The 23118-nt window shown below is 46.8% G+C and overlaps 1 long non-coding RNA gene across 1 annotated transcript; it reads right to left on the reverse strand.

The window, feature by feature from the left end:
• Positions 1-785: 785 nt before the first annotated feature.
• On the reverse strand, positions 786-16437 carry LOC109275514 (uncharacterized). The gene is made up of 3 exons (XR_002084206.2): positions 15378-16437; positions 14895-15081; positions 786-3347 (listed from the first exon to the last, which is right to left on the reverse strand). It is a non-coding gene; the product is annotated as an uncharacterized LOC109275514 (long non-coding RNA).
• Positions 16438-23118: the final 6681 nt, after the last annotated feature.

Here is a 23118-nt window from a genome sequence, read left to right on the forward strand (position 1 = left end):
CCCAAGGAGATAGGTGTTACAGTGTGTTATACTCCTTGGACCTGGTCCTCCCCCTCTCCGGGGGGTGTGTGTAGACAGAGTCATTGGAGTCTCTGTCCCAGCTCTTCTCTAAACACTGTAAGACCTTGGGCACATCCTTTACATCTCCTGTCATGCTGTGTGTCCGGGTCATCAGGAAGGATGTATCTGAAAGTGGTCCACATGTATGTAGACACTACAACGCAAGTATTGTTATCTGACTATGGAATCATGGGTAGTTGTACCGATTAACTTAAATTTAAGGTCCCTTCCAATCTCCAGAGTCTATGATTTACAAGACAGGGCAAAGTTAAACTGCAGCCCCCACAGGGAGAATTATGACATATTCCAAGATATGGAATTAAACAGTCCCCGTGCGTGTGTCTTTTCCGTTACCATCTGCTCGCCACGCACGGATGCTGGATCCCGGCAGTGTGGCCACTTCTGGTAACAAGAGGATTTACAACAGTCATCGATTCTCAGACTTACTCACAAAAAGACAGGCAAGGGGCGTTCAAGAGTCCTCTGGCTACCCCAGTGACTCCAGTCCCCCATCCCTCAAAGGCTTTCAGAGGTCCCAGAGTCTCGAAAGCTCCACTGGCCTTGGTATACGTCCCACACTCCCACACTCCTCCGCATCTGCCCCACCCCATTCCGAAGGTAAAGGATTGGTATGTTCTGGAAAGCCCTGATCAAGCTGTACAACTGACTGATGCCTTGATTTCTTCCTCTCTAAAAGGAGGGGAATACCTTTCCCCTTCCCCCCTCCTTGGGTTGTTATGGGGATCAAATGATTCAATAAATAAAATGTTTTCTAATTTAAATAATCATTTAAGAACTTCCCAAATCCCATATTCCGTGTCCCTGTACCAAAGCATTTCCCAAACATTAACTTCTGATTCTCAAAAGTCTCTATGATGTCTCATTTTACATATTAACTTGACTGGACCACGGTGTGTCCAGATATGTGGCCAAACATTATTCTGGGTGTGGCCGTGAGAGTGTTTTGGATGAGTTTAACATTCAAATCAGTAGGACAGAGTAAAGTAGATCTCCCTCCCCAGTGTGGATGGGCCTTGTCTAATCAGTAGAAGGCATGAATAGAACAAAAAAGCTGACCCACTCCCAAGTAAGAGGGAGTTCTTCCCGCCTGACCGCTTTTAAATTGAGACATCAGCCCTTTGTCGTTTTCACGTTTGAACTGAAACATCACCTCTTCCCAGGTCTTGAGCCAGCAGGCCTTTGGACTAGATCGAAACCATTGGCTTTTCTGGGTCTCTAGCTGCTAACTCATCCTGCAGATCTTGGGACTTGTCAGCTTCCATAATTATGTGATCCAATTCCTTGTAGTAACCCCATTGTGTGTGTGTGTGTGTGTGTGTGTGTGTGTGTATTCATATACACGTCCTACTAGTTCTATTATTATGAAAACACTCTCCTATTAAAATAGTGTTGCCCCATTTGACACAGAAAGAAACAGATGTGCAGGTTACACAGTACTTGTAAAGAGTAGCACCGGGATTTAGATGCAGCTCTAACTCCAAATGCTGTGTTCTCTACCATAGGTTATACTGCCTCCTTCTTCTGCCCGTTATGATCCCCCTTGGACAAAACCAGGAAGGATCTTTGGAGAAAGGAGGGCGAACAGAATAAGCCCCGCATCCCTCAGAAGCAAACTTCCTGGGGCGCCTGGGTGGCTCAGTCGGTTAAGCATCTGCCTTGGGCTCAGGTCTCTGGGCAGACAGCTCAGAGCCTGCTTAGGATTCTCTCTCTTCTCTCTCTCTCTCAGCCTCTACCCTGCTTGCACTCTCTTTTCAAAATAAATAAACTTAAAAAAACCATTTAAAAAATTTTTACAAGAAGAGGTAAAGTTCCTGTGTCTTCAGGAACCCACCAGAGAAACTGAGGCAGGCGGGAGCGTGATCGTAACCCACGAACTGCTGCGAAAGGCAAACGCAGGCGCCGTGCGCCTTCAGCTGGAGGCAGGCGGCTGTCAGGACGGTCAGACACCGCCCTGACGGCTGTAAAGGCTGGAAGAATGTGGCTGCACTGATGCGTATCTGCTGGAAGTTTCCCCGGACATCCACACACTCTATCGGCGTGCCTCAGCCCAAGTCATCCCCAGATTGTCATCAAGACACAAATCTGCTTGCAGAGAGGTTTTCGCGGAGTTTAATTCCACGAAGAAAACACTGCTGCTTGTTAACGTGAACGAGAGATACCTAAAATACTGACAAAGGCTGCATGCTGGGCAGTCCCCCAGAACCTGGCCTGCTGTCCCCTAAGTCAGCACAGATGGTCTATTACCTTGGAAATATCATGAAAGGTCTACGGTATTGTGTTCATAAGAATCACAGACGAGGAAGGTAAGTATGTCCGTGCTTATGTGGCTACTTGAGTTGGCCAATCCATGCTTTCTTCTCTTTCATTTTGTTTCTTCAGCGGTGGTTTCTCCTTTTTAAATTATCTTTAACTGGAGACCTTTAACACACACATAAGCCTGGTTTTCATTATGAATCTGTAAGGCCGTTTGACATTGTTTAGAAACACAACTGTATCACTTTAGTAAGAAATCATCTCCCTCCAATTCCCCCATTCCACTGTTCTTTCCAGGAAGTTTTATCAATTTCTTGTGTATCCTTTTATAAATCTTCTATGAATATACAAAAGTATTTTTTATATATTGACATAGATATGTATGGATATAAGCATATATAATTCCAATATATATAGTAGAAGCTTAAATAAAGCTCCTTACCCTTTATTGTCTAATAGTCAAATTTCATTTGAACTGCTACCCTTCTACATTTTTAAGTGTTTATAGCACATACAGTTCTGGTTCACTGTTTTTTAAATCTGCTCAATGTTCCAATATATGGAAGTACCTTATTTTATTTAACCAATTAACTATTGAGTTAAAGATAGGAACGTGGTTCACATTTTGGACAATTGTAAACAATGCTTCGAATAACTTCCCTTCACGTACGTTGACGCTTCGTGCCTGGGTACTTCTATGAGATCGATTTCTACAATCTAGCCCGCTGGATCCAAGGATCATATTTACATTTCTACACAAATAGTGACCCGGCCTGTGAACTGTGTGCATGAGCGTCCGCGTCCTCATATCCTCAGAACGGAGGGCTCCTTCACTAGCTTTGATCAATTAATCTGGTTAATCTTTAATTTAAACTTAAATTAAATTTTAATTTAACTTGTGTTTCGTTGGTTATTGGTAAGGCTGAGTTTCTTTCCCGATATTGTTGAACATCTTGGTTTTCCTCTTCTCTGTTCATTTCCTTGGTCTGTGTTTCAGTTACACGATCTCTTTCCTGTTAATAGGAGTATTTGATTTGTTACTCATTATCATTCCAAAAGTATTCACATAGGTCTTGCTGGTTTCTTTACGGTATGGCTTACTAAGTATGAAGTCTGTGGTCCTCCAGGCTTCCAATTCGACATCGTGCTCAGAAAGACTCTTCCAACAGAATATTATAAAAAGTATCTATGTTTTCTGCCACTGAGAATTAGATTTTAGTTCTTGAAGCTTTCTGGAATTGACTTACGACTTGGCATAGAGATCTCACTTGTTTTGTTTTAGATTGCCAATTTTCTCAAATAATCCATATTTTCCAAACTGATTTGAAATGCGACTCTTATCATGTACCAAATGTCCATATTTACGTGTTTGAGTTGCTGGACTCCCTTCTGTTGATCCTTTGGTCCCTACCACGTGGTTTTAATTGGTAGAACTTTGGATTCTGTCATTTGGGGAACTTTAAAAAATACAATTATAGATCAAAGACAGTAGAGAGAGAGCCTGCGTTTCCTTCCCATTTCTCCCGGTAGTTCCGTCTTACATAATTATAACGCAACTTCAGAACTAGGAAGTTGACATCGTACCCTGTGTGTGTACGGTTCCATGCCATGTTATCACAGGTGCAAATTTGTGTCACAACAACTACAGCCGGGATACAAAAATAGCCCATCGTCACACAGATCTTGCCTGTGCGACCCTTTGTAGTTACGCATCCCCCTCTCCCCCTCCCCCGCGCACACACACACCTGTCCCCATCATCCCTAACTGGTTCCTGGCAACCACTAATCTGTTTTCTATCTCTACAATTTTGTTTTTCCAAGAATGGTGTATAAATGGAATCATACAGTATGTGACCTTTGGTATTGGCTTTTACTGCTCGGCGTAACGCCCTTGAGACCCAGCCCAGCCGCTGTGTCTATCAACAGTCTACCCCACGTACGACGTATCACACTTTGCTTGACCGTTCATCTGTTTAGGGACACCGGGGTTGTTTCCACTTTGGAGCTATTACAAGTACAGCTGCTAGAAACAACTATTTACGGGTTTTTATGGGAACATAAGTTTGCATTGATCTGAGATAAATGTTCAAGAGTACAGCTGCTGAGTTTCTTTGGTACACGCACGATTTCGTTTTTTGCGAAACTGCAACTCTCTGCCAGAGTGGCTGTAACGTGTCACATCCCCACCAGCAATATGTGAGATCCCGTGTCTCTGCTTCCGCGTCAGAATTTGGGATTATCACTATTTTTTACATTTTCGTTCTAATAGATGTATAATGATATCCCATCAAGGTCTTAATTTGCATTTCCCTAATGAGAATTAAGCTAATGGTATTAAATATCTTTTTAAGAACTTGTTCACTATCCATATATTCTCTTCATGCCTTTTGCCCATTTTGTGACCCGATTATTTTTTTTTAGCTTTGATTTCTGAGAATTTATCATTTTAAACATGAGTCCTTTGTCAGATATGTGGCTTGCAAGTATTTCTTTATCCCTTTGTCTTTCCATGTTCTTAACAGGGTACGTTGTAGAACAAAAGTTTGCATTTTCGATGAAGTCTACTTCTTGAATTTTTTTTTAACATGCAACATGTTTTTGATGTCATAACTAAAAATGCTTCGCCCAGCCCTAGGTCCCAAAAGATGTATTTTCCTATTCTTTTTTTCTAAACACGGTTTTGTTTTTAAATCTATGCTCAATTTTGTGTCAGTTTTTGCATGAAGGGTGAAATATAGGTGGAGGTTCTTTTTTGAGTGTTTTGCCTGTGGATATCCAATTCAACATTACCTGTTGAAAAAACGATCTCCTGCAACTCCATCGTTCCTGATCATAGTGAAAACACCCACTGTTGTCGATGGTTTTAGCTGTGGGGTTTTTTCTACTTATTTTTTGTCAAGCTAAGGAGGTTCCCCACCACTCCCAGTTTTCTTCAGAGATTTTTCTCATAAATTAGTGAATGTTTCAAATGCTTCTTTTCTTTATCGATTGATAGAGTCGTGTGACCTTTCTTGAGCATGGGAATATCATGGATTACATGGATTGATTTTTAGTTTTCTAGCATTCTTGCATATTTTGGACATGATGGGGAGTTCTTTTCACATGTTGGTGAATTCTATTTGCTCATATTAAGAGCTTTTGCATCTTTATGAAGATACTACTCTAGGTTTTCTTTCTCTATTGTACTATCTTTGTCTTGTTTTGCTATCAGCGTAATATTTGCTTCATAGGATGATGTGAAAATGTTTCCTTTGCTTTTATTTTCTGGAAGGCATTCTGTAGAATTAGTGATCATTCTTCTTTAAATACTCGAATAACTCTCCGGTGAAACCATCTGGGTCTGGAGATTTCTTTTTCAGGAGCTTTTTAATGACACATTTAATTGTTTTCATTGTTAAATGGCTGCAGATGATCTATTTCACATTAGGTGAACTGTGGCAGCTTATTTTCTAAGGAATTGGTCCATTTCATGTAAGTTGTCAAACTTATGTGGGCACAATTGTTCACGGTATTTCCTTATTACCCTTCTCATGTCTCTAGGGTCTGTCACGGTATCCTCTGTTTCACTCCTGATATCAGTAATTTGTGTCTTCTCTTTTTTTCTTTGTCAGTCTTGCCAGAGATTTGTCAATCTCATTGACCTTTTCAAAGAACCAGCCTTTTGTTGCATTGATTTTCTGTATTGTTTCTCTGTCCACAATGTCTTCTATTTCTGCCCTTCTCTGTATCATTTCCTTCCTTCTTGTTTCAGTTAGTTTTTGCTCTTCATTTTCTGGTTTCTATTACTCACTGGAGAATTTTACTCTCTTTCGCTGCAGACATTTAGTGGGACAGTCGTGTCCCACACATGTCGGCAAGATGTGTTTCGTTTTCATTTAGTGCGGTGTTTCTGTTTTTGTTTCTTTATTCCTCTGAGACTCCCTTTTTGACCCGCGGATTATTTGGAAGCGAGCTGTTTAGATTCCAAGTGTTTGGAGAAACACTTGGAGAAAAGTATCTCCAAAAGAGAATTTTCTAGTTATCTTCCGGTCGTTTCCACTTTAATCTTACCGTGGTCAGAAAACACACTTCAATTCTTTTACATTTGTGGAGTTTACGTTATAGCCCAGGTTGCCGTCCATCTGTCTTGGTGTCTGTTCTGTGGGCTCTTGAAAAGAAGCAATCCTGCCATCATTCAGTGGAGTGTTCTCTGCTATTGAGAGACCAGTGTGGAAGTCCCCAGTGTGGATTTGTCTTTCTCCTTCCAGTTTTATCCATTTCTGCTCAACGTATTTGGCAGCGCTTTGGTTCACTCACCTTTGGAATTGCTGTTTCTTTGTGAGGTGACTCTGTCATCGTATGTAATGTTTCTTTCTAGCCCTGGCAATTTTCTTTGCTCTACGGTCTATTTTAGCTGATATTAATATGGCCACTCCAGCTTTCTTCTGATCAATATTTGTATGGTATATCTTTTCCATCCTTTTACTTTCAACCAATGAGTATCGTTATATTCGAAATGAGTTTTTGTAGGCAATAGATACTTGAGTCATGTTTTTTTAATCCATTCTGCTGATCTCTGTCTTTTAATTGGCACATCTAGGACATTTTCATTAAATTAACTATTGACACATTAAGACTTAAGTCAGCCATTTTATTTTTCAAGCTTTTCTTCCCTTTTTAAATTTCTCTGTTTTCTTTTTCCTGACTTTCTTGGGTTTCTTGACCTTTTCTAGAATTCATCTTTCTTTGTTTACAACAACTTTGACTGTCTCTATTGCTTTTTTAGTGGTTGCTCTAAGCATTATATTATATATTCAAAACTTACAAAGTCTGTTGGTGTTGACATTTTACCAGTTCAAGCAAGGTGAGGAAAAATTACCTCCTTTTATACCCCTTTACCCTTCATAGTGAATAATATAGTTGATTAAAATATTTCCTCTACATACTTTGAGAACCCTGTAATTTTTGCTTTGGCCACCAAATATAATTTAGAAAACCCAAAAAGAGAAGGAAAGTCTACTGTATTTATCCATTATTTTGCTCTACTGTGTTTTCCCTTCCTTCTTGATGTTCCGAGATTCTTTCTCTTATTATTTTTTTCTGTTTAGAGTACTTCCTTTAGCCATTATTTTCAGGTAAGAATGTGGGAAATAACGTCCAATCTTTCACCTAAGACTACCTTTATTTCATCTTTATTACTGAAGGATATTTTTGCTGGATATAGAATTCTTGGGTTTAGACTTTTTTTTCTTTTCAGTACATCAAACAATTTGCCCCTTCTTCCTGGACTCCATGTTTTCAGGTGAGAAATCCACCATCATTTAAATTGTTTTCCCTAATAGGTAATGTGTCATTTCTCCCTGGCTACCTTTAAGATTCTTTCATTGTCTTTAATTTGGGGACATATGACTGTTACATGTTCTTGAGTGGACTTCTTTTGAGTTTATCAGACTTAATGTTCACTTAGTTTTGTTAATCTATAGGTTTATGCTTTCTGCTAAATATGGGTATTTTTTAAAGCCATTATTTCTCTAAATACTTTTTCAGTCCCGCTGTCTTTCTCCTCTTCTGGGATCAAATGACATGAGTGTTAGATATTTTGTTAAAGCCCCACATGTCTGTAAGTCTCCTTTCATTGTTATTCTTAGTCTGCTTTCTCTCTGTTGTTGAGGCTAGCTAACTCCTATCATTTTATCTTCGAGTTTCTTTCCTCTTTCCTCTCTATTCTTTTGGTAAGCCCATCAGGGGAGTGTCTTATTTTGGTCACTGTATGTTTAGTTCTGAAATTTCCATTTGGTTCTCCATATCATCTATTTCTTCGCTGAGACTCCTACTTTTCCATTCACTTCAAGAGTGTTGGTGATTGCTTGTTGGAACACTCTTATGATGTCTGCTTTAAAATCTTTGTCATCCAATTCCACACACGTGCCCTTTGGTGTTGGTGTCTATTGATTGTCTTTTGTCATTCAAGTTCAGATCCTCCTGCTTCTTGTTTGCCAAGAGGTTTTGATTGAGACCTGGCTGGACCTTGATGTTATAAGACATCTTGTTGAAACCAGCGTTTTAGAAGGCTTCTTCTGACACCACTCTGGTGGGTGAAGTAAAGGATGCAGTATCACATTACCACCAGGTGGGACGGAATTCCAGGTTTTCTTCTTGATCTCCATGGACTCTGGGAAGGGAGGGGTTCCTTGTTACTGTTGGGCAGGGGCAGGATTTCATGATCCTAATTAGGCCTCTAATGGTACCCTCCTGGCTGAGAAGAGGCCTCCATTGATTCTGTCGGGAAGGTGACCTTCTGACTACTGATTGGTGGTGAACACCCCAATTCTCCACTAGGCCTCTTCTGATGTCACTCCTGTGAGAAGAAGTAGGGGCACCCTGAGTGGGGGTGGAAGACTAACCTCCCCATCTGATCTGCACTGCCACCACAGGATGTGGGAGAAGGGCTCATGGCCACCCAGTGTGAATGAAAGTCCCAGTTCCTCACTCTGCCTTCTCTGACCCCATCCCAGTGGGAAGTTGGAGTGTCTTGTTGACCTGTCAACAGTGGACATCTAGGCTCCCCTCTCTGCCAGCTGTGAGTATGGCTCTGGGGCCACAGCCTTTCCTGTGGTGCTTGATGTGAACAAAGTGGTTACTATCTGACAGTTCTGTCTTGCTGTGCTGCTCCTTTCCTGGTCCTCTGTAGGAAGGAGACGTTTCTGGGAACATTTTTCTGTCCTGTGCACATGGGCGTTTTTAGGTTGCTGGCTTCTCCATTATCCAGTCTGAGGTATACGAGGCCAAAGAGAAAACCCAGGGAATTCACCATCATGTCATTCTCGGGTTCCAAGGTCCCTAAACAGTCTGCTTCTGCTGTCTGCCAATCAGAGTATATATATCCTATAGTTGTTTTATATATAAGTTCTAAGGTTTTTAGTTGTATTTATTGGGAAGTGTAGGGAAATGTACACCTTCTTCATTTCCCCAGCACAAGTCACTATAGCATGTTCTCCTTCTGTTAAAGAAAAGCGATCTCCATTCATCTTTCTTTTTCTTTTTTCTAATGTGTATTTATTTTTGAGAGAGAGAGTGTGAGCGGGGGAGGAGCAGAGAGAGAGGGAGACACAGAATCTGAAGCAGACTCCAGGCTCCAAGCTGTCAGCACAGAGCCCGATGTGGGGCTTGAACCCACGAACTGCGAGATCATGACCTGAGCCGAAGTCGGACGCTCGACCGACTGAGCCACCCAGGCACTCCTCATCTTTATTTTTCAAAATTATATTGGCTATTATGTTTTGCTCTTTCAGAGACTATTTGGGATAAACTTGTTGACTTCTCTCTTAAAATCCCCATTGAGATTAGATTAAATGTAAGGTGACTCTGTGACCCAGGTATGTAGAATATTCAGTAACTAAATCGTAAGTAATCCAGGGTCTCATATCAGAATGCCTGAAAATCTTAGGTTCACATATCAGCCCTGTATACTTAATGAAGGTTCCAAGATCAGAAGAGTTTCACTTCATATGTAACCGGTTGATCATAAAGTTCTGCCTCAACAGGTCTGTCCTCTTCAGTGACTTCTGTTTTTCTAGCACATCACGCTGCTCTATTATAAAAATTCAGCTTTTCCCAGGTTTCCACCCTAGTGGTAGGGCTATGAACTCCTACAGGATGTACCATGCTAACTGGGCACTTGGTCTACTAGCTTATGTCGCTGCTTTTAAATGAGAAATCTTTAAGACAACCATTGCCTGGCCTGTCCATGTTGATAAAGAATCTATAAACCCTGGCTCTAGCTGGCTCTCCTCGAGAGAGCAGACCAAAATTTTTAAAAATAGAGCAAACAGGAGTTTCCTGAGTGTAGTACATGTCTGTGTTTGTTTTCTCCTGGTTATATAAATATAGCAAATCACTCGACAGAGAAATTCCATTGCATTTCCTGGGCTCCCAGGAGGGAATGTTTTCTTTTCACTTGCCATTTCTGCAAGAATGTGACAGCAGGAAGAAGGAGGTGGTGGTATTAAAACAAGGAGTTACGACTGCAAGTTGCAGAAGGAACATTTTTGGACAGATGTCGGAATAAAGAATTTCTGGTCCGGAGAGTAATTTTTATGTAAGCGAGTATGAGGCAAATCACAGCGAAATCGGGAAAAGCGGTAGTTAAGACAAAGTGGGCCTTTTAAATTCAATAACAAGCACTAAAGGCTTTTTAAGTAACAACACCCTTATCCTCACAAATATACTATGATGGCTCCCCTAACTTCTCCTTGTGTCGAAACACACGTTCCATTTCAGGGACACCGAGAACATACAGGTAGAGCAGAGTCGGCCCGAGAAGGTCTTCGTTTGACATTGTCACGTAACAAGGCCTGACTCTACGATGCCTGATTCTATTTCTTTTTGCTTCAAGATAAATTGTAGACAGGCCCAGAAGAGCCCTCTTCTTTCCTTACTCCAAAGGGATAAAAGGACTTGATGGGGGCGGTGGGGGGGGGGGGGGAATGGGGAGGAAGAGCAATGCTTTGTGATTCAATTACGAAGATTAGGTGACAATAGGCTTTCCTCTAGAGGAAGTACATTGTGTAGGAGACACTCACTTACTGGCAAATGAATTTAATTAAATTTGACTGGTTGAGCTTCCAGTGTCCCAAGAGAAAATTCGTTAGCTTCTTTGCTTCTTAAAATTCTTTGGCGGTAACATCTTGGAAGAAGCATTTTACTTAAGTGGAGTGTTACGGGCTGAATTATCCTTGGCCCTCAAATTCCTATGTTGAAGCCCTAACCCTTAGAACCTTGGAATGTGATTATATTTGGAGATTGGATCTTTCCTGAGGTAATTAGGTTAAAACGAGGCCATATGGTGGGCCCTCATCCAGGATGACTGCTGTCCTTATAAGAAGAGGAGACTAGGACACAAACGGGCACCATGGGACGACCACGTGAGGACATGGGAGAAGGTGGCCGTCGACAGCCCAGGAGAGGGGCCTCAGGAGAAACGACACCTTGATCTCAGACTTCCAGCCTCTGTCACCCCAGGAAATACATTTCTGTCGTGTAAGCCGCCAGTCGGTGGCACTTCGTTGTGGCGTCCCTAGCAAAGTAACACATGGTGTTACGCCACCTTAGCAGTGAAGCTGTGGAAAGTTTGTTTCTATGAATTTAAATTATAGACAAACAATAGAACGCGAAGCGAGTCATTTGTGAACCTGAGATGAGGCAGATAGAGAAGGCGCCCTTCCCTGGGCGTGCTCTCGTGGACGATATAAGGCTGCAAGCCTCCTAGCTCCTGCGGGCACGAGCGAGTGCCCAGGTCATGCTGCGTTAGGGAGCCTCTAAGCTTACCAGACGCTTCCTGCTGCTGAGAGTGATGCTGGCGGGGGCTGGCAGGGCTCTCGAGGCCTTCCGAGTCTCTCCGCCCCCCTCACCAGACCTGCCTTCTGGGCTGTGCTCCCCTTGGCCTTGTTCATCTTTTTTCAGATCTCCCTCCCCGCCCCCCCCCCCCCCCCCCGCCTTTCTCATTCCCTCCTGGGAATCTCCACCTGGGGCTGGCCCGAAGCCACCTGGGTAAGTCTTGATCCTTCTGGAGAGGCCTGTTCCCACTCCAGACTACTGGTCTACCTCCTGCTGCCTTCTTCTACTCTTGGTTTCCCTCCACTCAGTGCTGGTTGAGTCGCTGCCTCCCTGTGGGGTTGATGGGCTCAAGAAAACACAGTCCCTGGTCCCTTGATTGCTGCATTCCCAGCTCTGAGCACAGCTGCCTGGCTCATTATTACATGTACACCCACAAAATATTTGATGAGTAATAAAAAAAAAAGTCTAGAAGTTTCTGTGTGCTTCCAGAAAATCAGCAGAATAAAGGGTCTTAAAGATTCTCCTATGTTTGTACCGCCCCATTCGTGAGTTTCAATAAGTCACTGCCTCCTATATCCTAATAAGCATATGGAAGAGCCCTCCAGGCCCAGGAACAGAAGAAAATGAGGTCCATTTATCCTTTGGGCCACGTTATCAAACTCATCTCAAATTTTCACTCACCCGCACTGATTGAGCACTCTCTAAATGCGAACCGAACACCGGTGACACAGTCCTCACCTCCGATCTGCTAGATAAACGATGGGTGTCGGCCCCCGTCATGTGTTATGGAGACAAAAACATGTGGAAAGGCTCTGTGAGAAAGCAGTGCTAAGGCACCCGTTCTGGAAAAGAAGTGGTTGGAAGTCCCTTTGGGAGCCACATCTGTGAGGCTAAAAAAGCATCCTGCTGGTTGAGTCAGTCCGCGAACTCTGGGTTTGAAGCCAACTCGACAGTGTCACTTAGACTCTTCGGGGTACGTGATCGACAGTCCGAGGTTTCACAGGAGAATGCTCGGGCCTGGGAGACAACACATCAGATCCAGACACTTGACGAAGACTTCAGGGTCAGGCCTCTGGCCCCACACCTAACGAGCTAATCGCAAAGTCCTCGCTGCCTCGATACGTGTTTCTTCATCCTGCAAACGACAGCTTGCGGTTTTATGACAACTAAATTAGCGTAATTCAATTCGTAGCGTTTGTCTCATCATTTCAGTGTGACCTGTATTAGCTCTGGCAAACACGTGGATTTAATGAGAAAGGCTCCATGAGAAATCCTGGTGCATTTCTGAACGTGCCAGCGCTGACTGACGGGACTTCTGAGACGCCCTGGGGAAGACTGGCTGGCCCAGCCTTCCCGGCAGCCCGAACTTACTGAAGTGGATGAATTAGGAGAGGCGGTCTCTGTCCCCTGAACTTTGCAGGAAGGATTGGTCTTTGGCTTTCCTCCTCCTATCCAACCCTTTTTCATGGAGCTCTATGAAAGCCGGAGTTCCCGTCTTTTTATGGTGGCCTTGACCTAAAATAGAGCAACTCACATCTCACATCCTATTGGCTCATGCTGTTCAGTTGGATCCTGTTTCATCTAATATTTCCAAGGGTGATCCTTTAAATGGCATAGAAATTATTTTCAACAGCAGGGATCTCCGTGACGCCTTCCCGGTCCGTCTTCCCCCATGCCCACCTAACGTATCGCGTGGTCCCCCAAGGGCACCAGCACCTGCCTCCCAGGTGCCCCTCACCCCTGCTCTCCACCCACCTTCCTCCTACAACAGGGAGAGATGTGACCACAGGGTGTGGACATCTGTGCCACAGGGACCCCGTGACACAGTGTTGCTTAGATCACACTGTCCAAAATGAGGCTTGAGCTCATGTCCATGACTCTGTGGCTGGCTCTTGTCAACAATGAAAAGGAAACACGCAGAAACAAGGTGGGGGAGGTCATCCAAGGGGGTCTTTGGCTCCTTGTAGCCTTTGAGGACTAGGTGTGGGGACGCGGCCAGTCTGGGACCACGCGCTACCCTGTCCTTCCCTTCCCTTAGGATATTTCCACTCTCTCGATCTGCTCCCTCTTCTTTGTGAGAGGACTAATACTAGTACCTGCCTCCTAAGGATGCCGCGAGATTAACGAGGCGAGGCAAGTCATTTGAAGTCACAGAGTAAGCACTCTGTAAATGCGAACCCCGTCCCTGGTTACCTTCGTTCGGGAGGAAAATTGCAGACTTGCGAAGGACCTTTCTGCTCCCCTCGCTCCCTCCTAGCGGTTTGCACAGAGGCATCCGATCGTGATTGGAAATTAAGCGTGTGCAAGCACTTCTCTTCGCACTAAATAATTCACAGATGAAGAATCGGCCATAATGGGCCCACCCATCTGTATGAATTGTGAGAAAATCAGCTCTCCGAAGAGCCAAGGATGCCGGGAGTCAATACACATTTCTAAGGAGCAGCGCTGAAGCCGCGGGTGACAAGCCCTCGAGCGCCACCTACAGGCCGCGGCGGCCGTCACAGGCGGCCGGGCTCGCCCAGCTCCCAAACCCGAGTCCCTTCCCAGGGGAGTGATCGGGATAGATAAAAGAGAGTTGTAGTCAAAATTTATACACGGACATAGACGTGTGTGTGTGTGCGCGCGCGCGTGTGCATGTGTGCGTGTTCCGGTGTTTCCAGTGGGGAAGCCTTGACCCCGAGCTCGATCTGCCACTCAACCTGTTTGATCTGGGGCGATCACCAGCCTCTCGGAACCTCTGCTTCCCCACTCGTAAAAAGGGAGTGACTCCACTTGCCTGACGAGACTATTTCAGTGATTCAGAAGATGACGCGCAGGACACATCACAGAGCCCGAGACGGAGAATTACAGTAATAACAAGAAGGTGGTGACAGCCCTCTGTTCATTTACCTACTGATTCCACAAGGATTTCTGGAGCCTACTGTGCACCAGGCGCTCGCTGGCCCCTTCCTTCTGCAAAGCCGCCGGCTCCGGAGCCCCGACTCACGGGCAGGGAAATTAGGAAAATGTTACGTGATTCTGAAGCACTGTTATGCTGGGAGAGAGGTCATATAAACACTCTCGTATCTCTTATCTGGGTAAATACAAACTCAGTGGAATTGGTTGGAACATTCCAACCGACAGCATACGCATTAGCCAGGGAGTGACTTTCAGAAATTATCTGCAGGTTAATGTATTAGTTTCTATCGCTACATAACAATCACCACGTCACTACAGACAGGCTTAAAATGACACACACTTATTACCTCCCAGTGTCTCTGGGCCAGAAATCCAGGCGCTCTGAGCTGGGTCCTTGTCTGAGGTCAGAGAGGCGGTAACAGGGGTGCCCACTGTTGGGTTCCCATCAGAGGCTTGGTTGGGGGTGCTCCTGAGGCCGTAGGATTCACGGCAGTCTCCTTCTCCAAGGCCAGCAGCGGAGACAGGAGGGCAAGCCTGCCGGCAACAGAGTCTTTAATAACACGCTCTGACCACAGAGTAACAGGCCAACCCCTTGACCACTTGCATTGGCATAAGCAAGCCACACCCTGAAAGAGGGGACCCTGCGGAGGTGTGAGCACAGGCGGGCAGACGCCTGAGGGTCTGTCCACACGTCGTTCCCAAAACATACCAAGTAGGAAAAGGAGAAGCAGCAACTGTTTGCCAAGTACATCTTATTTCAGAAAATAAAACAGCTCTAAAAAAAAAAAGAAAGAAAAGAAAAGGGAATGGATCCAAGATGTGCCATATACCTGGCGGCAATGATTCCCACGACAATTCTGGAGAAGGGGAGTACTTCTCAACGGCCCAAGGGGTTGCAAGCTTAAGTTTCAGGACTAAGAAAACGCTGAGGGTTTCTGAAAGAAAAGGAAGTGAACAGGTAACGGGACGACAAGATTCCTTAAGACTGGCGTCGCCACCCTTTAGGTTTTAAGGAAGAAAACAATCTCATTTGGCAGATAAAAGTAAACTGCTTATCAATCAAATAGTCGCTGACTGATTGCCTAGAAGGGCGACCTCGGAGCGTCCGGATGCCTCCTGGGATCACTGTCGGTGGTGAGGGAAAATGGCGCTGGTCCTGTGGTCCTGTGACCTCCCAAGCAACTCAGAGCCTCACCAAAAGATGATGCGCCTGCTCCTCTCTACAACCCAGATGAGCGAGACTGAGAAATGAGAGGTAATTCATTGTGGCACAAGAGTGTAATTTCCCAACCTGCTGTCATGTGTGGACGGCATTCAACATGCAAATGGAACCTTAAAAACAGAGTATTATTGGTTTTAACGAAGCATTTTTTAAAAGTTTTTATTTATGTATTTTGAGAGACAGAGACAGTACCAGTGGGAGAGGGGCACAGAGAGAGGGAGAGAGAGAGAATCCCAGGCAGACTCCACACTGTCGGTGCAGAGCCCGATGCAGGACTCGAACTCACGAAACCGTAAGATCATGACCTGAATAGAAACCAAGAGTCGGACGCTTAACCGACTGAGCCACCCAGGCATCCTTAGAAGCATTTGTTTTTAAAATATGGCTAGACAAATGAACCAATGGAGAAAATAGTCTAGAAACAGACTTCATATGTTATCCAGAAGTGGCATTTCTTTTTTTTTTTCTGTTTTCTTTTTTAACGTTTATTTATTTTTGAGACAGAGAGAGACAGCATGAACGAGGGAGGGTCAGAGAGAGAGGGAGACACAGAATCTGAAACAGGCTCCAGGCTCTGAGCTGTCAGCACAGAGCCTGACGCGGGGCTCGAACTCACGGACCGCGAGATCGTGACCTGAGCCGAAGTCGGACGCTCAACCGACTGAGCCACCCAGGCGCCCCCAGAAGTGGCATTTCATTAGGTAGAGAACCATCCACTCAATGGACAATTGGCTGTCCTACAGAAAAATCGCACCTTTGTTTTCCTACCTTATACCATGCACGCGCGCGCACACACACACACACACACACACACACACACACACCACGGTGTATTCTAAATGGATTAAAGACCTACCTGTGAAAGCAGACTGAAATTTTTGGAAGGAAATACAGGCAGCTCCTTGTGGAACACCAGGATAAGGAAGAAACTGCTGAGCAAGACACAATGCATAGTGTAAACGTTGATTGTGTTAAATATCTAAAAAACTTGATTATGCTAAATACAGATGTAATGTTATATTTTAAATTATGTTAAAAATATAAAAAACTTGACTGTGTTAAGAATAAAACGTTTTGTGAGGCAGAGACTATAAACAAAGTCAAAGCCAGAGATCTATTGGAAAATATATATTTCATTTATCTGGCCAACTAAGGATTAATATCCAAAAATACGTAAAGAACCCCTATAAGACAGTAAGAAAATGGCAAGCCGCTCAACAGAAACAGTCAAGAGCTAGAAAAGACTCAATGAAAAAGAAAACCAGGTGGCCAGGAAATATGAAAAGGCGTTCAACCTCTCTAGTAATCAGGGAAACACAAATTAGAACCGAATTAAAAATCCAAATGAAAACCGTTAGCAAGATACCATTTCACCCACGGGGGTTGGTGGCAAAAGTTGTGGCCTGCGGTCCAGCACAAAATGACACTGTCTGTGTGACGGATTGATTTCTCTGGATGCCGAGACAGTGCCGTGTGTTACTCTAAAGCCTAAGATACAGAGGGGGAAATGCAGGGATCCAAAAGAGGTGAGAAGGCCCTGGTCCCTTACAGCACCACCCCCTGCAAGGCCCCAGGGAGAGACATGGGGCCAGGGCCCTCCGTGGGCTCTCATCCTGGGGAGGAACCTTGCTCCCTGGAACTTTTCTGGGAAAGCCGGCTGCCCCACCTGGGAATCTTGGAGCCAGTGAGGGTCTAGGCTGTCCTGCTGGGAGACAGGGAGGCCTTGATCCCACCTAGCTCACCCAGAGGTCCAGCCAGTGACCCAGAGGGAAACCTTGAGGTCATTTTGAGATAAGGCTCTTGGCACCCCAAGAGATATCAGCTTAGGTGCGGTCTTGGTGTAAGATAGGCTGGGGTGTTTGCCTGTATCCCAAGGGCCTTACACAGAGAAGGGGAGGTAATCCAATGTACAGTTTAGGAAATTGAGTCGGACCTCTAGAATGGATGAGAAGCTCGGTCCTGCAGGGTTGGGGGCAGGGGGTTCGGAGGCTGCTGGTGTCCCCCTTGTAAGAGGTGACGTGGCTTGCATGGAGGGAGCAGAACTGGGTTTCTCTGAAACAGGAAACCAGGAGGAAAATGAGTTTTAGGTAAAAAGATATGTCTTTCCGTGAAAGACTTGTGAGTTTGATGAGCCAGTGCGCCATGCAGGCGGAAACATCCAGAAGGCACTCGGATGTGTGAGTATGGGCATGAAACATTGGATCTGGGCTTACCGGTTCACCAAGAGCCGCTTCCTTTGGGGTTTAGCTCTGTCTTCACGCTGCTAAGTCAACCTAAAACGGCTTCTACTGTGATCCCCAAATTCTGGCCAGCAGCCGCGGGAGCCCCACATTTCACGGATCACGCCCAGAGAAGGGAAGAGAGGCAGAGACTTTGTCCAGCACTTCTGGTAAGCCCTTCAGCTGACTGGTCCCCAGCTGATTCCACCGCCGCCACTTTGCCCGGACCCGAAGTCAAGCGCAGAGCCAGCCCCCGCGAAGGCCATAGGCATTCCCAAACTGAAACTCGGGGACGTCAGAAAGGCGACGGGGGAAACAGGTGCCATGGTGACAGCCAGCAACTGTCCCCTGAAACTGTTCAAGGAAGCTGGCCAGTTGAGCTCTTCTCTGACTTCATTGTCTCAGCTCTCTCGGGGCTCAGACACTGCAGAGCGAGGAGCTGGGGGGATCTGGGGCCGTGGGTCCGATCAGGAGAAAGCCGGTACAAGGCGGGATGGCGGCTGGGGAACCGGCAGCACAGAGGAGGGGGCTTGCCTTGTCTTGAGACCTCAGGCCGAGGCCAGGAATCCACAGCCCTGGGAGCTCAGCCAGCAGAGGACAGCACGGGGAGGGTCACATCTCAGCAACTGCCCGGTCCTGGGAGGGACCTGCATGGGGGCCGCTCCCCTCCCCGGCTGGCCAGGGAGTGGCCTAGAGACCTGACTCTCCCCCCTGGGGGACCCTCAGAGAGCTCAGCGCTCATTTACTTCTTCCCTTGTTTGGCTTTGTTTTCATTGACTGAGTTCTCCGGCTCTGGGCTGGCGGTCAGACAAAGTTGAAGGACAAGAAGCAGTTAAGTCATAAATTTTCTCATGCACAGCACACAGACCAGAGCCCCCGTGGGCTGCAGAAAGGTAGGGCATTCACTCTGGAGAAGGACTTCAGGAAGCATCCCAGGCACCCTCTAATTCTAAGAAGAAGACACGAGAGGCTCGCGTCAGCCACTCTATTTGAAAAGCCAACTCGTGGTTTAACAGCAGGTTCTCTTTTCTCCGTTGCCATGATATCTGCCACTGTTTTAAAAGCCACACGTCCAGGGGCGCCCAAGTGGCTCAGTCAGTTAAGCGTCCGAGTCTTGATTTCAGCTCAAGTCACGAGCCCGTGGCTTGTGGGTTCAAAACCCGTGTCGGGCTCTGTGCTGACAACGTGGAGCCTGCTTGAGATTCTCTCTCTCTCGTCTCTCTCTCTCTACCCCTCCCCTGCTTGTGCTCTCGCTCTCTCAAAATAGATAAATACACTTAGAAAAAATTAAAAACTAAAAATAAAAACCGTACATCCAGCAGCCCCGTGCCCTTTGGGGTCTACAGCATGTCTGAGCAAGGAGCCACCTGACGGCAGGACCCCGGGTCCCGGGAGGCTCACGACCGTTTTCTCTCCTCCAGGGGCTCGCCTGCGTGCAGGTGACACAGGGCTGGCTGGGGGGCACAGAGCAGATTCGGGAGAGCCTCTGTGGCAGTTTGAGGAGCTGCTGTGGAAGGAGACCTGGCCAGAGAGGCTCTGACTCCAAGGCAAAGGGCTTCGCCCACACCTCTGACAGCGATGCGGGTGGGTCACAGAGGAGCCACGCGGGCGGAAAGCAGTTCGGTGTTTGTCCAGGTCGTGCGCACAGCCACCCGTGACCAGAGGAACGAGCTGACCTGGCCTCACTGAGGGCCACGAAATTTATTAGCACGTTATCCCTGCTCTATTCACACCTCGATGTCTTCCTGAAGTCCCCGTGTCTGGAAACGTGCTCGGAGAAGGATCTGCCCAGGGAGCGTGTATTTCACTGTCACAGACGACCTGGTCAACCTTGAACCTATGTCTCGTTCCACATCCATTCAGGGGCATGTGAAACTGTACAAGCCCCAGAGACAAAGCCTTGAAGGGAAGACAAGTCTCCCACCGTGAGGGAGGAGAGGGAAGGGAGGGAGTCTCCCACCAGCTGAGAACGGGTTTTGTCTGGTGGCCCCAGACCTTGGCGCCCACATAACCATTGCCAGCACGCCGCTCACCTCTCTGGGTTTGTCAGCCGTCATCCAACGAGACCAGAAGCCTCTTTGCTTCCCACCCCACTCGGGTTTATCGGTACTTAAGAGGTTTTGTAGCGTTTGCTGATGATTGACGATGCGCAGAGCCATGGACATACGAGAAGGGAGAAAGGAGAGGCTCACCGCAAACGTCCGTCCCAGCCACCAGAGGGAGGAAGGCCCAAATGGCAAACGTCAAATCGGTGCCTCCCACGGGGGCAGATGGAACTGGAAGGCTTAGATGAGAATGTTATCCAAGCACTAGTAAGAATTCTCAAGGAGCTGCACCAAAAGCATAAAATGACTTTGTAGAAGTAAATACATGCTTTTCAAACTTCAATACGTGAAACGAAAAACAGGATGGTCTTTGTTCAGATTGTCTCCGGAAGACCAAGTAGAAGAAAACCTCAGAATGCAGAGCAACGATGCGAAGAGGGAAATCACGAGGAGAAAGATAGGAGCCTTAGAGCACAGACCCAAGCAGACGGGACGTGTAGCCGTAGAAGCACAGAGAAGAGATCCCTAAGCAAACACAACCGACATGATCTACGTGAAGAATCAGACCCGCAAACTGGCCGATCGAGTGTATTTAAAGGGACACATGCTTGGGGTCATGGGTTGAATTGCACTCCCCCTCCCCAAATTTGTTAAAGTCTTAACTCCCTCAATCTCAGAATGTGACCTTGTTAGGAAATAAAGCTGTCACAGATGTAATTAGTTAAGACGAGGAGTATGGGTGTTGGGGCGGGGGGTGGTCCTAATCCAAGATGACTGGTGTCCTAATAAAAAGGGGAAATTTGGACATAGAGACAGACACAAGTAGAGGCAAGAAAATGTGAGGACTCCTGAAGATACCCGTCCAAGCCGAGGAGAGAGCCTGGCACAGATCCCTCCCTCACGGCCTTCAGAAAGAACCAACCTTACTGACTGTCCTTGACCTCAGACTTGCAGCCTCCAGGTCGGGGAAGCCGGCCCATCTGTGGGCCTTTGTCATGACTGCTCTAGCAAGCCAATACACTTGGCAGCAGCCTGATGAAATTGCTGAATTAGAAGGACAAAAATCCTAAGCGAAAAGACAGAAAACACCAGATGGTTATAATGTAACAAGAGAATCAGAGCGGCATTGAACTTGGCTCCCAGGACAGTGACACTTTTTCAAGGGTGGCCCACAATGGTTGTCATTCATTTCTCTCTTCCCCTTTGCTCTGGAGCCCTCTGTCTCCCCACCCAGGTGTCTCTTGTCGAGACCTGAATGGCTGTCCCTCGTGAAGTGCACACAGTAAGGACCGCTGGTGACCTCAGCAACAGCGTGGCCACGGCTGTTCTCTCAGCCGTCCTCCAGCCTCCCTGGACGTGCCTCGCCTCCAGGCCCCACCAGCGGAGGGCTCCCCAACTCCGTCTCTTGCTTCTTTTGCTTTTAATCAACGCTCACTCCTTGGGTGACATCTCGTCCAGTGTCAGGGCTTGGAATGCGAACAAGGTGCTGAAGGCTCCCAAACTTACCCAGAATTCCAAGCTTGCACACCCGCCGGCCTCGGTCAGCATCTCTGGCTGAACATCCTATGGGCGTCTATCTACACTGGGTGCCCTAGAAAGCAGAGTGGAACAAACTGGGGAGACCAGGACTGAGGGAGAGCCAGTGTGACAGAGTGAGAGACCGAGGGGGCACTGCTGGGCCCACGCACAATCAGGGGACTGTCGTCACACATGGGTGAGTTGCAGGACCTGGGGAGAGTCGATCTGCAGGGGGTCAACCCACCAGCTCCAACCTCCCCGGCTCACGGTCTCAGCCCGGCGCCCCTGCTCATGTGGGCGGCATGTATGTGGTCACCTCAACGGAGACAGGGAGTCTCCGGAGCGGGTCCCCAGGGCACGTGGTGTGGCCCTGCAGCAGACCCACACGGAGGGTCCCAAGGGGTGGAACGGGGCACCCTGCCGCCCCTCCCACGTCAGTCAAGAGCAAACCCAGCCTGGCCAAAGCCAAACACCTCATCTGGTCATTTCCATCCTCCGATGCTGTCCCACAGCGGTTGCAGCCACCATACTCGCCCGTGTCGCCCTGAATTAGGGGCAGACTGGCCTTGGGAGTCTCATCCACTTGCAGTCACGTGGTGGTTGAAGCCGGGGTCACCACCTCCCATGTCCAGGGACTGGCCTGCCCCTCGCGACCCGACTCTCACTCCTCTCTCCAAGCCTGAAGCGGAAACGGTCTTTGCATCTACACGACGGAGCAAAAAATTGTTTTTGATTACGTGTGAATGTAAATAGACCGGCCTTTTGAAATTCTGTGATTGGCAGGCATCGGCATCTGCCTTTAAGAACACGAGACGGGTGCTTTGTATGTTAAAATAAAAAGCACTACCTTTCCGAGGTGTCACTTGAAGTGTGTAATTTGCACCCACTTAAAGTGTCTGACGTGGTGAATTTTGAAAAATGTATACTCGTAACCATCTCCACGTTCAAACTGCAAAATATTTCCATCCCTCCTGGAAGTCTCAGACAACCCTGGAGATGCCTCCTACCACTACAGATTCCCGTTTCCTGTGCCAGAACTTGACACGGAGTCGTACCGTAGGCAACGTTTTCTGTGTGGTCTCCTTTGCTCTGATGTTTTCGAGACCCACCAGTGTGTGCGCGTGTGTGTGTGTATGTGTGTGTGTTACTTTTATGGCCGAGTGGTGTTCCCTTCCTTGGGTGTGCCATAGCTGGTTTTCCATTCACCTGCCGATGGACACTGGGAGGTTTCCCATGCTTGGACACTGGGACTAAAGCCACTATGCACATTCCTGCACGATGCCACGGGCAGACCCATCTTTTCATTTCTCTTGGGCAACCTCTTAGGAGGAACGTGCTCCCTCCGGAGATCCCCTTCTGGCTCCAAATGTACAGAATCTGCCCAGCAAAGCCCAGGTGTCACCCCAGCCCCGGGGGGGCTTCTGTCTTGGGGACTTTCAACTCTTGTCAACCCACCTCTGCAGGAGGGAACTGACCTCTGCATGGAAAGGCACCTGGAACACACTTCTCTCCACTGACTTATATTTATGCCCCAGCACACTTGATGGTGCATCAAACAGCCACCCTG

This window comes from Panthera pardus, unplaced genomic scaffold (assembly GCF_024362965.1).
Source record: "Panthera pardus isolate Hobbes unplaced genomic scaffold, ASM2436296v1 HiC_scaffold_20, whole genome shotgun sequence".
Lineage (NCBI taxonomy): Eukaryota > Metazoa > Chordata > Mammalia > Carnivora > Felidae > Panthera > Panthera pardus.